The 12,729-nt window shown below is 40.1% G+C and overlaps 1 protein-coding gene across 1 annotated transcript in view; it reads right to left on the reverse strand.

Annotated features, from left to right (window-relative positions):
- The window catches only part of LOC135487911 (cubilin-like), a 154,948-nt gene extending 143,399 nt beyond the window's left edge, over positions 1–11,549 (reverse strand). Inside the window, exon 1 of the mRNA XM_064772148.1 lies at positions 11,272–11,549. The gene's annotated coding sequence lies outside the window, so the exon portion shown is untranslated. The remainder of the gene's footprint in view (positions 1–11,271) is intronic.
- Positions 11,550–12,729: the final 1,180 nt, after the last annotated feature.

Raw genomic sequence — 12,729 nt, forward strand, 5'->3', positions numbered from 1 at the left:
ATCGATCGAGTTTTACTATGATTCTAGGATGCTATGGAGATTGCTCATTGCCCATATTTCGCCCGTTAATGCATTACCGTTGAAAGCTTCGACGCTGCACAAGAATAACGATGCAAAAATAAAACACACAAATATACCGTTTACAGTGTACAGATTGTATAATCATGGAGAGGGTTATGGTCCAAAAATGAAATCAACAACTCTCTGACCAACACGAATGGGCAATTTTTCTTGCATCTGATTATGATCGGAGATTGCAGTAACAAAAGTTGCTCGTTGCAGAGGCTTACCTGTAACTACAATGAATACCAATCCATTCCAAACGACGTCCCAAAAGATAAAATTACAACTTACAACCATATCCCTCCAAATGGCCATTCAGCTGACACTGTTATAACTGACGCAAGATACGGCTATAAATCTCATTTATTTCTATTTTAGATTCAATAATTTACCATTCCTGGCATCTCGGTCCAATCCCCAATTCCAAAGACTGATAACAAAATGTCAGGCGACCCGAGGGGATACCAAAACATTTATTAAACTTTATTGAATTTTCATATCCATGTTATTTATTCATTACGACTGTTCAAACTTTGTGATTCGACTCGAAGTCATTCTTGTTAAAGGGAGACTATACACAGGAGCAAAAAAATTCAACTCAGAAGGATGAAAAAATTTCTATCCCAAATATGCTCAAAATGAAGAAACATCATCAGCCCCCACAAAAATTTTCAGAATTTTTGACTTATGAATAAGTTCAACAATTTTGGCGGGAAAACCTAATCATGCATTTTGTGCCCGGATTTTCAACTTCACTAACGCGACCACCCTGGTAATGCGACCATTCAACCTCGGTCCCATGAGTGGTCGTGTTCCCGGGGTTCCACTGTAATATCTAATATTCATGCATTGTCTAGGATACTTGACAGACTTTCCCTCAATAGAATTATAAACAATTTCTGGTGTGAAAGTTTCTAAAAGCTTTCTAACATAAAATATTCAGAAGTGTTATGGAGTCTGAGAGTGGTGTAGATGTTATCCCCAAAGAGGTCAAAAGAAAATTGCGTCTTTCTGGGACAATTTAGCTGAAGTCCTCTTAAATCTATATGAAAGAAATTATGCTTTGTAATGTAATTTTCATCACACTCAAGAATAACTGTGTTTGTTGAAGTAGATCAAGGCATTACTCTTCCAAAGTTACACCACCAATATTTTACAGAGATGTAGATTCATGGCATGGCTCAAGCTATGCAATCATTCTGATAAACTGCAAGTTCTGTGAAATGCTTGATATTCAACCCAAATTCAATACAACCATTCACATCATGATAATATACAGAACAAGAAATTGCATCATAAAGTCTCCGGTAACTGTTCTTACCCTGCTTATGTTAGTATACTGAACGTTTTGAGAGGATTGCAGAGGGCTTAATGAGATTCATTCAGAATACTACTTCAAAACAGACGTGAAATAACGCTAAACAAAGCCTACTAAATGTAGATGTTTGTGCATCAATGCCAATCGTCTGCTTGATCAACAAAGCATCCTTAATGTATGTGCCATATTGTCAATTATAGGCTCGACATCTGGGGAAAGACCAATATACTTTTCCTAGGCAGCTGATGTCAAAGTGCACTTGTATTGTTGTTGTGTGACCTGACGAGGGTAGAGTTCGAAACGAATCTCAATACATGATATACGGTCAGGCAGGATGCATTCCTGAAACTCCATGCTTTCATGCTTTCATGCACCACTCACTGTGCATTGCTCTAGTGATAAGACACCAACCAGTAGTCGGTGCAAAATACCTCCTAATGTGACATATTTGAATTTTTTCAAATGTTTTTTTAAAGATTGGCATTGGCTATAAAGCTAAGAATGTAACAAAAATGATAAAAACAACTTCACATTTTAATTCTCAAGAGCTTTAAGCTTCCGCATGAAATGCAGATTTCAACTAGGATAAACCGTGTGTGTGCTGATGGCATAAAATAAATCCCAATTGAAATAAGGAATTCTAGTCTCGTCTTGAGCCGCTGGAGAAAAACGCAACTGTTTCTACATCAAAGCACATTAGAAAGAGCAAGAACTGTTAGAAATTCCTAGCGAAAAAAAAGACGGCAAGCAAAAACGCAATATCAAAGGAATAACGATTTGTTTGCCTTGAACGGAAGTGACAGTATTTCTCGCCAACAATTGCCCCAGGAGCATATAAGACGCAAGATTTTTCAATTTGCTATATAAAATCGTCCTATTCTTGGCGTGGAGATCAATAAGTAATGCTAGCGGTTGGCGAGGCTGACGTTCGCTTGTTCCGAATGACATGCAATTTATCTCGTGTATATGGGGGTCCATCAGTTTTGCAAATGAGGCTGGGGAATTTGCCGCATCTTGCATTGAAGTGGCGGAGTGTTTGCATGATGTTAAGCCGGCAAAATCCTCCGTGGCTTCTCGGAGTCGATGTATGAATGATTTTTTTTGCTCGTGGAAGCTACTGGAGTGAAAAATAAAAAAATTCTAGGCAGAGTGATTGATGACTTGCAATATATTCACAGGTTTTTATAGGATGGCACAGAGATAACAAGACCTCATGCGGCCAGTGACGACTACTTTGTTCACCTTGACGCAACTCTCCTAATATGCGAATGCCGGACACCATGTCTGACCCCGTCTCAAGTGCTACATTCCAATGGAGGAATACAGCCTATTCCGATATTTACAACAATAGAGGTATATTGCGTCGTCATGACTAATGACAGGCAGGGTCGAATATATGATGCATTATTCTGAAATTGACGTACTCATTTCATTCAAACGTACACCTGTTACTCTCTCCGTTTATTAAATCATTGATATTTGTGAACGTTTACAAAAGCATGTGAATTGATATTTAAACAGTGGAACAACAGGTTCTCGTGTGACCTTTAACAATGTGTTGTGGAATCAATTGAATATACTCTTATTGGTTGGCAGCGCTCAGGGTATGAACAAGCAGCAGCTAGCCAATTAGTTCTAAAGCTTTTCCTTTCTCAATTACACGCTCAGTTGAACATAGGGCTCTCCGTTTTTCCAAAACATGATGGAACTGCCATCTTTCAGTACTCTTGTAGCAAGTCATTTCGTGCAGCCCCAGTGCTAATTACAAACAGTCATTAAGCAGCAGACTGTACATCATCAATGCTGGCCTTCCTGGTAGGTGAAAAGAAATTTCTTGGTACACCGGTTGTTAAACATCGAGTTCATGGTGGTTAGCAAGGAGCCTCATGGCCTAGTGGTTTACACTGCTGGCCACCACCAATAGGGCCCGGGTTCGATCCCGGGGAGAACCCAGGATCGTATGTCTTGATGAACCGGCGTGGCTTTCAAGGAACTGAAATTCCTGGCTCTTCACAGAATGAGACTCAAAACCGAGGTTCCTTGTATCTGGTGTCTATGCCAGGGCAAGCTAAGACTCCACCAAGTGAGAAACATGAGTAGCTTGCGTGGACTCTCTGGCCAAAGTCGGACCACTAGGCCAATAAACCCAATTGGCGCCTAACCGTAGTGGCACGCAGGATACGCTCATCCCGCTTTGGAGGAGAATGACCCCTCCAAGTGAAGAGCGAACGCTGAAGAAGAAGAAGAATGGTGAAAGAAGGTGAACCTTTTGCATGCCGAACATCAGCTCATTTTGTCAGCATTTGACAGAGTTGCTTTGTCAGGACTATAAGCTTACTTTTCACCCACTTGGATCAAACATTGATGATTTGACCAGTTCTACTTAATAGTATATATAAAACGAATCAACAAAAAAGATGTCTCACAAGTGAAAGAAACATTTCAATAGACTCCTAGCGTGAATTCACATCATACGTGTTTGACTTCAATATCACCAATATGACCAAGTCATTAATATATGAAACACCAGCACTTTAGTGAGCCTCTCTTATGGGAACACAAGGATGTATTAAAACCATTTCAAGAAATTATAACATTCTAAAACGATATCAAGTATTCAGAGGCAAAGTGCTTTAGATCAGAAAACCAACTTCCAAGGGAATTTTTTCCAAAGCATTTTTTGCAGTTGGACTTTCTTCAACAGCACAAAAGATAACGAAACTTCATTGTTCATTAAATCTGGTAGCAAAACAGCACAGACATGAATTGCAAAATCGAATTTAAAGGTTCAAATTCGAAAGCAGCAAAAACTGTGCCAACTCAGCACAAACTTGAAGTTGTCAATGCCAGTACCAATCAAAACCATAACACTAAAAAGGCCAAGTTCAAGAATAATTGATCAAAATTAAAATCTCACGATAATTTTAAATCGAACCTTGATCTTTTAGTTGGCAGATGAATAGGCCTGGGGTTTAGTTGACGTTAAGAGTTTGACAGTTCTCCCGACTCACTTCAAGGATTTGAAGAACAACTTCACTTTCTTGCGAAGTTTCAAGTAAAACCATGCTGCGTCGCTTTGATAATTAGAAAGTTTTGGCGAAATAACCACTTTCGTTTAAATCAGAATTATTCCTTGAACATGAAAATCCCATATCAAAGGCATTGATGAAAATTGTTGCAGACATTTCGCCCCCTTGTAGTAGTTTTTTCTATCCAATTATTTTCAATTAGTAACCCCATCGGGATACCAATGTCTTTGATCTCAATCGCACGTTGTTTTCATTCTTGTCGTGATTTGCCATAAGAAATGGATGCTGTGCATCTCCAAGCACGCGAGTTTACAAAATGGTTCGTGCTGCAGTTAAGGAACACATCACTTGCAGGTCTTTGGTCTAAAATCGAGACCGGAAGGCTTGAGCCAAAATACAAGCCAAAAACCTGAGATACTTTATGTCTGAACAATTGTTAATTTCAATTCTATCACACCTATCATGTTGTGAGGCTCTCCACCACCTCATGTCAACACGTTTTTCAGAGACGTCTGGGGCTGTTGGCAAGTTGCCCCCCCCCCCTCACCTCTGCTAAATACGTCCCTGTAAAGTGAGGAATGGGAAAGACCCACAGCTGCCGAGCCCACAAGCAATGAACATGATTTAGGACGACCATGACAAAACTTTTTCCTCGTGGCGCATTCACTTACGCCTCATAAACTACATTAAACCAGTGCGGCCATAATTTGGCTCAGAACGTTATCTCTTTTCCGTAGCACTGAACACAGAGTTCGTACAGCATTAAATCGTCATAAATCCGCCTCATGACCAAAGGAATGATTGCTCTATTGCAAACTCGAAAGAACTGTTATTATCTCGCCAAGGATTACAAGGGGACTAACAGAGAAATGTTGCTTTGGTTGTCTAACTGGTATGTGTGGTAAGGAAGATCTCACTGATCGGAATGTCAGTCCCTGTGTAAGCTACTTGGCCCAAAGTCATGGGTAACTTCTAATCTACTTTTACGCAAGGGAGAGTCTGTATATAAAACCTCGCTGCCTCTATATCGTACATATATCCCCAACAATGCTCTATATATTGAGTTTCGTAAAGATGAAAGGTTATCTGACTGGAGTCCCATGTGGTAAAGTGCTCTTGAAGAATAAAGCCTCGGTTGTGCGTGGGCCTCTTGTGTGTCAAAATTGCAATCTCACACACAGATAGAGCCCAGAGTCACAAAGTTCATGCAAAGTTTGCAGAATCCCCACGGGCCCATTGGGTGACGTAAAGCTGGTAACATACCACAGGTATGGACCTCAAGGAAAACACCCTCAGTTGCACCTGTCCTACTTGAAAGATAACCTTTGCAATGACAGCGACCCATCACAAGCTTTTTTACCCCTTTCTTCTTATCCGACCCATCTGTCTAATGGAATTAGAAAAGAGAAATTGGCTCTCTGTTTAACCTCGCTGTTTACATCATCCTTTATATAAGATATCCTGTGGTACGTCATTTGTTTTCATTTAATGGTACATGTGTGCAAATGCAAGCCTTTTTACAGATTCGGCATGCCATCAAACCTTCAAACGCTTTCAACAGGATTATCATTCCGCTTAAATCAGCAACAATCAGTAACCGTCTTCAGCTTTCTTCAGCAACATCAGCTTACAAGATTAGCAACGCGATTACGTCTTGTCGACTATTAGCAAGGAACCCGCTAACTCGTTATTAGCTCTACCAGGAAACGAAGAAGTTGGCGCTTCTCTGGCCATCAATCTCACATAGCTCACCGTCGTAATATGACCTGCCATGTAAACATGGGTAGCAATATTCAAGTACAAGAAACAAGTTGTATGCACGAGAGCAATACCGGTTAAACAGCTGATCTATGCTGGTGTACTTGAGAGAGAATAAACCTGAATTAAACAAAAAAATAATCATACAGGCGTAGTATGCATTATAAACAGTAAGAATCAACTCTTTGATTATTTACAGCAAGAATAAACTTACATTTGCATCATCTACAACTGGAATCAACCTACATTTGCATCATCTACAACAGGAATAAGTTTACATTTGCATCATCTACTGCAAGAATGAACTTACATTTGCATCATCTACAGCAGAAAATGAACTTACATTTCCATCATCTACAGCAGGAATCAGCTCAAATTTCCATTATCAACAGCAGGAATAATTTTACATTTGCATCATCTACAGCAGGAATCATTTTACATTTGCATCATCTACAGCAGGAATCAGCTCAAATTAAATGCATCATCTACAGGAGAAACCAATTCTTTTTCAGCATCTTTTATTTACCAAGTGGCACTCTTCAGAAATCTGGGGTGTCAATCCTTAACAGATCAGGATTGTCAGACAATGAGTGGAAGACTCGTTTTATTCGAAGATACTTACTCAAACATTTCACAAGAAGACCATCCCTCAATTGCACATTTATTTAACTCCCTATTATGAAAATTATTCAAACAAACGATTCGTCAAATCAATTTTCATCTCCGACTGCTCTTCAATTACACAGGTAATGAATAACAAAGGAGTACGGAGCATGATTGTGGAATCTGACGAGCATGAACGGTATTTCTCCCTCGAGAGACTCTCCTGCCAAGTAGATTAATCTTGTCTGAATTTAAATTTAAACCTCTCTCGCAAATGAAAATTCCTCTCGCAAGCAAGCAGCAGTTTTACAGGCAAAAGAATGAATAACTGATTTGATCCATTTTACAGTTCACAGCTTGAAATAAAGTGGGAAGGAACTGAACTGATTATTTCAATCTTCAGTAAATTCTTTGGCGACTGGTCATAATCAGGATTTACGACATTGCCCAAATAATTGGTATGTATGATATTGTAGAAATACCTAGTAATACCTAAAATATTGAGAGATGGATCTAGAGATATCTGACTCTGTAGGTACAGGTATTAAAAGCAAGTATGAAGAGGTTGGAACTGTTGGTGCTTAGCTCATATGCCTAAGGGCCCAGACAGAAGCATTAGTAAGCGATCAAAGATTAAGGCAAGAGGTTTGCAGAAAAGATGATTTTATTCCTCAGTTTTGAGACTCACTAGATAATTCAAAACAGTTTTAATTAACAGGAAACACATTGCTTGTTTTGTAAAGATGCTCAAAGGAAAGTCTGGATGGCCTTTGCTCGTCTTGCATCCCTCTTGAGAGTTCCCTCTTTAGACGTAGCCTACCCTTGCCCAATAAAAACAAAATCAAAACCATTTTGATCTGATAACACAAGAGCAGCAATCAGCGCTGTTGATCCCCCTTACCGCCTCGCCATCATCATCAGCCATGATGGACGGCCTTGTGGCACGTCATTACCATGCCTAGCACGACATCCGTAAATTTGTTAGGATTCCGGCAGACTGGTGGTCATTGGTGCGGAGATGGGAGGAGTTAAGTAGCTTGAGGAAGAAAGAATCAATTCTGGCCTTAACGTTGTGTGAAAGTGGAGCTGACTTCGATGTATGTACAGAACGTGACAAGCTTTAAGGCATTTTCCTTTGTTCAAAAATTTGAGAATTGAACTTGAATTTGAGCATTTCTAAATGTGTTAATACATACTGAATACAAATTCAACACTGACATACGAAAACTATAATTGCCATGTTTTAGCAAATGTGGGTTCATATTAACAGCACTAGCCCGACTAAATTCACACTCATCCAAGTTAAGCCCAATAGTCCTCAAGCCAATTTGTTCATACAGCTTGTACATTGCCACTGACCTTGTAAAGATGAAGGGGAGTATTTTAGAACCAGAATATACATACCCATTTTACCAGTTCTTCCCATCATGCTGAAAACAATGGTTCCATTCACGATCACTTCTATTTTATATTTCTTCATACATACAAGTTGATTAACTTCTATATCTTTAAAGCCCTTTTGATCCCAGTATCCTATCATGATATCCTATACCAGACCATTTGAAGGTCTTCTGAAGGACTTTATAACTGCATTCCCCATTTCTCTTCAAGTATGAGCAAACCCCTTCCAAGGTTTCTCCGCTATTCAGAGCCGCATCTCTCTATGTGCTGTCAAAGAAATACATCAGGATTTGGGTTTTCTATTCAATTTTGAAGCGCATCTCCAAAATTCACGAATATCCAACTCGATAAACGAATTCTAGTCAATATTCGTAAATCTGTTACAAGGACTCAAGACCATTTCTTATGAATCTGTAATATCACATCTTGCTGGCGACTTTGCCTAAAAAATCAGGATGCCCATTGTCAACATTGCTCACTCTTCGCACTAACGAATCACATTACCATGCCCCATACGATGAGGAATTCTCATCTGATGTCCTATTCAGTTCTTGTGATCGAGTTATTGGTTGACTTTGCTCGTCAGATATCTGTGATGTTCTGCGTCGTGCCCTTGGCGGATAGGGACCCAGTCAATTATGGGGAAGTGAGTGACACTGAGGATTTTAACCCTTGTCGTGTAGTGAGAGAGTGTAGTCTCGTTGGATCTAGATCTGAAACTAGTTCTAGTTCTAAATCTAGACCTAGGTCTGAGCTGGAGCCGGATCTTGATTTGGTTGTGCATCACGGATGAATGGGTGATCAGGATTTGATTCAATAACTTCACTGCAGTAGATAACTGAACTGGAACTAGTCTAGAACTAGGTCTAGGTCTAGAACTGGAGCTGGAGCTAGATTTGATTGAGCATCACGGGATGAATGGCTGATAATTGTAGTTACCTCCTGCAGAAGAAACAAATGTCCATATGTCTTTGCACTTAAAAATCTTGCTGACTAAGAATCGTTTTTCATTGTGATAAAATGTTCGCATGAAGTGCAAATTGATGTTTCCCAGTCACAGCCTAGTGTCCCCTGCTTCTCCTTTCACAGCTGCTGGAACGGGGGCTGGCACGATCACTCAGGCAAATTGATTGCCAAGAGCAAATGTGCTTTCCAGCCATTGATGGCTTTTGAATGTCTGCGCGACGTGTGGCATTCCGATGCTAGTCGTGATGTGCATAACGGCGGGGTGTCACGGTAGCAGCGTGGTGACGTTCTTCAGCCGAGATGTTGGCAGTAAAACGTAAAGCAGCCAGCATCACATGATATTTAAACGGGGTCTTGTACTGATGCCAAGCCGGCTCTATGACATTCGATAACCATGGTATTTTCTTAACGACAAACTGTATGACACGGATATGTCGCTGGCAGGATCTGGTCATGTCACCAGAAAGAAACCATCGATATTAACTTGTGCGGAATAATTCGCTGATATAAGAGTGGCTTCCTCTACAACATATTTTCTCAGGACTTTTGCTGTACATAATAAGGTTTCAAACGGCTGCACAGCATCATCATGCACCCTCATACCTTCTACAACACGAGAGTAACAAGAGGAGTAACTGTGTTCAATTAATGACCTTAGCCTCTGTGTGGAACTTAAGAACCTGCTCATACATTTCCAACATCAATATGCTATACACACAGTTGGTTCGCAATATACAGGCCTAGTAAAGCATCAGGGCATATTGTGCATAACAATGCACTCTATTGATATTTACGGTTATGTATTGCATTGTAAGTTCTCCTGATAGTTGCTTTCAATTCATGAATGGTAAACGCTATGCTTAGCGCATTTCACCAATTTCTTTTCTCACCAATCAAAAGTGGTCATTATGCATTAGGTATCGTCGTCATGGCTAGTAACCCGGTGTAGAAGTTTAAAATGTCCTAGGATAAAATGTCCGGGAACAAAGGATTCTATTATGCGCTGAGCTAGTGACGGTCATTGCCTCTATAGAACCATATGCCATAATCTGTCAGAATACAATAGGCCCGGACACTTTTTCTAGGGGGGGGGGGCACTTTTTACTTTTACACCGGGTCTAGTTTAAAAAAGTCATGCAGAGCCTAATACAAAAAGATATATTCCTTGTACAAGCCTGAATATTGCCTGATGCGAGATAAAACATAGACCAGCTGGCTTCTGCCTAGAGTCTCCCTTCACAATACGATGCATCAAATGTATGATATCATGAATATTAATCATTTTCCATAATCACCTACAGACACACTTATAATGATGTTAGAATATTTCTAGGCTTTCACTTCTCCGTCTCGCTAAAAACAAGTCTTGCAAAATATTGACTATTTGGATTGATAACTTGAGAAAACAATTTAGGTATTCTGAAAATGATCAAGGCACTTTGTGTTGCACACAATTCTGTATAGCAAGTTTATCCAGCTTCACCTGATGAGTGTAAGGATGTACACTGAATAAATCTGCTGAACAAGCAGAATTAAAAAGGTTACAACTTTTAGGAAAACCCAACGCCTATTCTACCAGTTCTTAGACCCTCAGAGATCTAAGCATGGTTGGATTAGCCTGTCTACAACCGGTATTTATCTGGACACGATTACAGCAAAAACATGTTTTTACTAACGCAGCAGTACTCAAATCAGAACTGTTTACCCTAGAAAAGTGTAATTTCAGTCGGTTTCCTTCTTAAGGGAACGATATCTCCTAAAGGGTTGTCTATAGGCATCGCCATTTTGGCTCGATCTTGAAATCCAACATATTAGAACTCTATAAACGAAATGAATGCAAACTTCAAAGGTGGCAGTCTGTTCTTTGTTATCTAGCGAACAGCGTCTCATATTGTTAATGGACATCACTTCATTTTGAGGGAGTTATAATTGCTTAAGGATTTCATGCCAAAATGGTGGTGCCTATGGTCAACCCTTAGAGATTCCTCGGTGGGGTCATCATAGCCCATACCACGGGGCCATCATAGCCCAGACCACGTGTTGAAGAAGCATACGCACATTCACAAACTAACCGAAGTCAAAAATTACTGAAGAAAAGAAGGTATTTTAGAAAGATGAACAAAAGATACTTACAATTCAGAAGTCGATCCTTCTCAATGTCAGGTTAGAAGTGACTGCAGACCAAAACCCACACAAGCAATGTCGCAATTCGGAAATCGAGATGTTCCCGGGGAACGAAAAGAATCCGCAAAAAAAATCTGACAGGTCTGTCCAAATTCGATATTTAGATAGCTATCGTCGTATCCACGTTCTGCATACTATCCATTATGAGAACAGAATAAAAGCAGTGTACTATATTGCATTCAGATGGCGATTCGGAAGCGAACAGCTGAATGTTGAGTGATGTACCAACTGGACTCTCATGTGTTGAGTGAGTACCATGCGGCAACGCTGCGCTCCATGGGCCGATGTTCAGTTCCTCCGGCTGGTGGAAGGTGCGAAAATCAATGTTGTCGGGCCGGTTGGTTCAAGTATCCAGTGGTCTATTAACTCTGGTGTTCAGATAGAACAGTCTGAAGAGGCAATTTTCTGAGTCCAAATATTTTTTTCTGCTCAAAATAGACAAAATCATCAGTCCCAAAACTTTTTTGATTCCGAAAATTTCCTGCTCAAAATGAACAAAAATCATCAGACCCAAAACTCTTTTGACTCTGAAAAGTTTTCAAAATTTTGAACTTATGAAAGGATTAGGGGCGGAAAAATGTTCTAAGTCCAAATATTATTTCAGTTTTTTTTTTCTTCTCAAAATGAACAAACATCATCTGTGACCCGTCACAGCAAAACCAGGCGCATGTCGCTCTGAGCTTGGCAGGTTGAGACGGACTGTTTGTTCATTTCTCTATTGTCTGCCTTCTGTGAAATATGAGCACATCAATTTCTTCCATTATCTCCTGGTGTCATTTAGGCTCATCTTCTGCGCGACATGCGCCTGGTTTTGCTGTGACGGGTCACCTGAACTGACTGAATGATGAAAAAATGTCCAAATATTTTTTTCACTTTTTTTTCTGCTCATAATGAACCAACATCATCAACGCCCACATATAGGGACTCTAGACATCTTTAAATTTGCCGATTGATTGAACTGTCTTCGAATTTTGAATTCGTTACGAATTCACGATTTTCCGCAAGCGCAGAACTGAACGTGTGCATGCATATTCCTTCCCTTCAAGTCGGTATCAACTGACATAACTGACCACGAAATGGAACGCGCGCGGGTTACATTGGAACTAAAATGCCGTAATTTGTAGATCGGAGAAACCTCGCTATCGGCAAGAGCAGGAAAATGCCACACAGCAGAATTAAATCGACGTGTGGCTCACTCCCAAAGGGAATCATATCTAGTGATGTCCATAGTTTTTTTTTGTATTATGTCGTATAATAGTTATGTAGCGAGTATGGCCATCCCACGAGGATAGAGCACTTAATGTTCTAATAATGCGTTAGAGTGAGAACATATTGAAGTGAACGCAGGGTACATGTATGTAGACTCCGATGTAGTCCATTTCGCCATCCTAATCGTCCCTCATCTAT

Source organism: Lineus longissimus, chromosome 5 (assembly GCF_910592395.1).
Source record: "Lineus longissimus chromosome 5, tnLinLong1.2, whole genome shotgun sequence".
Classification (NCBI taxonomy): Eukaryota; Metazoa; Nemertea; class Pilidiophora; order Heteronemertea; family Lineidae; genus Lineus; species Lineus longissimus.